This window comes from Canis lupus, chromosome 28, assembly GCF_011100685.1.
Source record: "Canis lupus familiaris isolate Mischka breed German Shepherd chromosome 28, alternate assembly UU_Cfam_GSD_1.0, whole genome shotgun sequence".
Classification (NCBI taxonomy): Eukaryota; Metazoa; Chordata; class Mammalia; order Carnivora; family Canidae; genus Canis; species Canis lupus.
In genome coordinates, this window is record NC_049249.1 from 2,548,455 (window position 1) to 2,554,454 (window position 6,000).

Below are 6,000 nucleotides of genomic sequence, written 5' to 3' on the forward strand. Positions count from 1 at the left end.
TATTCAAAATGTATAAGAACTAGAAATTAATAACAGTTCCATAAAAAATACTTTGCTTGGCAATTAAAAAACCTTTGTGCGTAATACCATCAAATAGCTATTATTTGAAGTCACCACTATACAAACTTAAACACTTTAATTTAACCTTAGATTTAACTTACTGGAATTTCTAATGACCCTTCTTCTTTCACCATTGCTTTGGTTTTATTTTTTTTTCCTTTTTGTTTTAAAAAATGATCTTGGTTTCCTCCCTAAGATTCTTGGAATTCTTTTTCTGGCTTAGTTCCAGGGATTTCTGGGCCCATCATTATCATCATCATCATAATCATCATCACCATTACAGATATGTGGATCTCACTGCTAAAGCCTAAACAATTTTAAAATTGCATTATTTGTATTAATTTATTCAATTCTAATTCACAGATGAGGAAACAAAGGCACAGTTTTTACTTTTTTTGAGAGGGGAGATCATTTGTTTATTTCATGGGAACAAATTGTGAGGAATTTAACTGGGAGATAGGTGTGTGAAAAGCAACTTTTATGATTCCTAGCCACCCACTAAGTGTTTATAGTTTCTTGTTTTGTTTAAAGGTTTTTATTTATTTATTCGTGAGAGACACAGAGAGAGGAGGCAGAGACATAGGCAGAGAGAGAAGCAGGCTCCCTGCAGGGACCCCAATGTGGGACTTGATCCTGGGACTCCAAAATCATGCCCTGGGCCAAAGGCAGATGTGCAAATGCTGAGCCACCTAGCCATCCTGTGTTTACAGTTTATTTTAACATTTTGTCAATAGCTGGATGGTTAGAAGATTCTGCACTGAAAGCTTAAAAGCCTCATCCTACTTTATTTTAGTATCAAAAGCTGTGAAAGAAACTGATATATGGAATTCTGTGGTGTTTTATAGAAGAGGTATTTTTTTTTAATCTGGAAAGATTTTAAGATGTATTTATATTCGGTGTTTGTAAATTGTATAATGTCATGTCTACATACCAACCTTTTTAATTTACTGAGATGTTCATACAGGCAATTTGGAGATTGTCTTTATGGTTTAAGTAATAATTTATTCCCCTCTTTTTACTCTGTTCTCTATGTCAAAATCCTAATAGACAGAATTTGGATATTCTGAAACAAATTGCTGTCCCTACAATTTTTCTACCTCCTTTTCTCTCTGTATTTTACTTTCTGCAACTTCTCCATTTACTTATCTATCAACAATCCTGATAATTCTTTTCTTTCAGCTATTATACTTTTATTTATAAAAAGTTTTTTCTTTTCTTGATTGTTTATCTTACAACTTAATGTGTTTTAAAGATCCGATATTATCTTGGATATTATATCTGATATTATCCTGTGCTGGACCTTGTTTTTCATTTTCTTTTCTTTTATTTTATTTTTTCTTTCTTTCTTCTTTCTTTCTCTCTTTCTTTCTTCTTTCTTTCTTTCTTTCTTTCTTTCTTTCTTTCTTTCTTTCTTTGTTTCTTTCTTCTTTTTTTTTTTGTGGTTGAGAAGGAAGACATAGCAGTAGTTTCTTCCCAGCCTCCTCTATCCTACCCTCAAGATCACAGCAGCTAGCACTCTGGGAACTACATTTTATTTTGCTTTAAATTTAAATTCAACTTGCCAACATATAGTATAACACCCAGTGCTCATCTCATCGTGTGCCTTCCTTAACGCTGGTTACCAGTTACCCCATCCTCCCCCACACCTCCCCTTGAGCAACTCTCAATTTGTTTCCCATAGTTAAGAGTCTCTCATGGCTTGTCTTCCTCTCTAATTTTTCCCCCTTCCATTTTCCCTCCTTCTATTATGATCCCTTTCACTGTTTCTTATATTCCACATGTGAGTGAAACCACATGATAATTGTCTTTCTCTGACTGACTTAACCTCACTCAGCATAGCATCCTCCAGTTCCATCCACATCGATGTAAATGGTGGGTGTTCATCCTTTCTGATGGCTGGGTAATATTCCATTGTATACATAGACCACTCTTCTTTATCCATTCATCTGCCAAGGACATCATGGCTCCTTCCACAGTTTGACTATTGTGGGCATTGCTATTATGAACATTGGGGTGCAGGTGTCTTGTCATTTCACTACATTTGTATCTTTGGGGGTAAATCCCCAGTAGTGCAATTGCTGGGTCACACAGTAGCTCTATTTTTAATTTCTTAAGGAATTTCCACATTTTTCCAGAGTGGCTGTACCAGCTTGCATTCCCACCTACAGTGTAAGAGGATTGGGAACTACATTTTAGAGACTCCCTGGCCAACAGGGTCCCATATTGAATCCCACTAATGAAAAGTATAGTGTGATAACTGGAAGGTAGAAGGAAGGCAAAGCCATTATTGTTCCCCCTAGAAGTGGTTGTTGAGTGGGCTGCAAAGAAAATGGTATCAAGGAATTGAAGGCTGGAGAACACCATGTGCTCGTGACAAAACATTTAATAAAACTGTAGACTCCAGTTACTCTGAAAGCCACTCACATCGCCACCAAAGCCATAGTGTAATACAAATCTGACCTAGCTTACCAGCATTTCAACACTAATGAATTCTCTACTGCCCTCAGCTAAGTTAAATATCATCAACATATCTTCCTTATTTGGTTCCTGAAAATCTGTCTCTATTCAACTACTGAAAAACACTTTTCCTGTACATAGTATTTGATATCACCAATAATTTAGACTCTGCCTATGCCTTCTGCTCATCTTGTTCTGTTTGTTGTCCATCTCACCATCACTAAAGCATATTGAAGAATCATTTTATAGGTTCACAAATGTTGTTGACCGTCTTGAATACCCTTCATTTTTATTGCCAAATGGAAAATTTCTTGCGTCTTCCAAAAATCACTTTCTATGAAGTCTCCAAAACATATAAAGAAACCAAAAACCAAACTATTAAAAAATGTGTAGAGAAACTGAATAGATATTGTTCCATAGAGGACACACAAATGGCCAACAGGTACATAAAAAGATGCTCACCATCACTAAGGGAAATGCAAACATCACTAAGGAAAAAAAATATAAATAAAACCACAATGAGATATCACTTCACACTTCTTTAGATTGGTATTACCAAAACACTCCGCAAAGGATAAGAGATTTTAGGAAGGATAAGGAGAAAAAAGGAACCCTTGTACACTATTGATCAAAATGTAAATTGGTACAGCCACTCTGATAAACAATATAGTGTTTCCTCAAACATTTAAAAATAGAATTACCATTTGATCCAGCAGTCCTGTCTCTGGGTATATATATCCAAAGAAATTGAAATATGGATCTCAAAGAGATATCTATGCTCCCATATTCACTGCAATATTTTTCACAATAGCTAAGATATAGAAATAACCTGAAAGTCAATGTAAAACTGAATGGATAAAAAAAATGTGGCATATATACACTATGGAATATCATTCAGCCTTTATAAAGAAGATCCTGCCACTTGCAACAATATGGATATACCTGGAGGACATTATTCTCTAAGTAACATAGGCCTGAAGCAGAGAGACAAACACTGCATGACGTTAGTTATATGTGGAATCTAAACAAATACATGGAAGCATGTTTCCCTCCAGACTACTTAGGGTTCTGATGAAAGGTCTGGCTCTGCCTCCTCAGTGGGTAAAAGCCTACCTTACATACAATATTGCTGTACCTCCTATACTATTTAACAGGAACAGACAGCTTCTTCTATGTTTAGCCTTGGGTGTTACTGAGATTAGGGTCTCTCTGCTGTAGTGTTCTACATCATGAGTTCCCCTGCTCAAAGACACCTTCTAGTGCACTATGCTTCTCCTTCATATCTCACATTTCCATGTGGCTAAGCATCCTCATTTTATGGCATCAACAGTGAGGAAATGGTCACATGCAAGTTTGAGGCTCTGTGATATTTTTCCCTCCAGACTGTATAGTCACCAAGCAGCAGAATGGACTTAGCCAGTGAGCAGAGAGTAGGTTCCCAAACTTTATTAGATGTTGAAAAGACAGGTATCCAAAGTAAAGGCATGACGAGTGTCTGGAGGCAGCTAATCGGTCACTATTGAGAATATGAGTTGCTGGTGCAACCCTTCTATTTATCTTTCCATTGTCTGTGGTGATGCTAACTCCCAGATGTCTGCACTGTTCTCTGCCAAGATTTTTGAAAGGAATTATATGACAATTTCCCAAGGGTTTCCAAAATCCCAAGTTTAATATTGCTACTGCTTTGAGGTAAAAGTCCAGAGTACAATTTTTTACATGTGATGTATGCACTCTGGCCAGAACAATGTTAATAGAATAGATTTTATGGTGAAAAAAAAGCTGGCTTACACCCTGACTTTCATCAGGCTTTTGGGAAGATACTGGGGGTGTTGGGATCCTCTTTCCACTGCTCTCTCATTGATTCTTTAGCTATATTCCTCATGTCTGCAACTTTATGGCCTTCTACTAAATGGTGTTCTTTATACTCTTAATTTCTATCCCTCTATTTCTCGGTGACACGGGATCCATAGTGGCTGTGACACTTTCTTATGGTATATCTCAGTGTTTTGTTTATGGGAGCAACAATGCAATTCTTATGCACTCATTCCAAAGGTGTGGAAAGTTAATATAATATTTAAAAAACCATTATGAAGCAGAATATTCTCTCCCTCCCCCCTTTATTGCAGTATAATTGACATACAACAGGATATAAGTTTAAGGTGTACAAAGTAATGATTTGACATGCCCATATATTATGAAATGTTTACCACAGTAAGGTTAACTAACACATCCTTCACTTCACATAATTGCCATTTTATTGTTGTTATGGTAAGAACATTAAAATCCTACTCTTGTAGAAATTTTCAAGTGTGCAATACAGAATTGTTAAGTATAGTCACCATACTGTACTTTAGATCCTCATAGCTTGCTCATTTCATAAGTGAAAGTTTGTACGCTTTGACTAACAACTCCTCATTTCCCCTACTCCTCAGCCCCTGACAACCACCATTTCACTCTCTGTTTCTATTAGTTAGATGTTTTTAGATTTCACATACAAATGAGATTATACAGTATTTGTGTTTCTCTGACTTGTTTGATTTAGCAATAAAATAAACATCAGCGGATTTATGACAGAGGTGATAATAAAATGTAGTAGGGAGTGATAGTCATTCAGTAAATGTAGATCATTCTGTATTAAGTTGGTATCCAAATGGAGAAAAATATAATCCTATGTCATACCAAAAAAAAAAAAGTTAAAAGAGGAGGAAAAAAAGTCAAGAAGATGAGCCATAGATCTAAATGTAAATGGTATAAAAATCCTCTTAAAGAAAACATGTCAGAATATTTTAGTCTCTTTGGGGGAAAGCAAAAAATGTCTTGACTGAGACAAAAGAATTTACCATAAAAACAACGGTATTAAGTAACTCTACTTATCATAAAACATCATTAAGGAAATGAAAGAGGAAGCCACAGTCTGAGAAAAGCTATTTTTAATCTGACAGATCTACAAATCAGTAAGAAAAAGACAATGGAACAAAATTTTAAAAACTGGGCAAATTATTTGCCGAGTTTTTTCACAAAAAGAGATCATACAAATGGCTGATATTAAAATGTTCAGGTTATTTAATGACCAATGAAATACAAATTAAAACCACAATACAGAAAGGGAGACAGAACATAAAGACTCCTAACTCTGGGAAACGAACTAAGGGTGGTGGAAGGGGAGGAGGGCGGGGGGTGGTGGTGAATGGGTGACGGGCACTGAGGGGGGCACTTGACGGGATGAGCACTGGGTGTTAGTCTGTATGTTGGTAAATTGAACACCAATAAAAAATTTTATTATATATATAAAAAACACAATACAGTAATATTTCACGCAAACCAGAAAGGCTAAAATGCAAAATTCAGACAGTGGTAAATGTTAATGAGAGTTATTAATGGAACTCCTATTCACTGATGCTAGAAGTGTAAAATTTGGAAATCTATTAAGGTTGAGCATATTTTACATATTTGCCATATGATTCAGCAATTTCATACTCATGT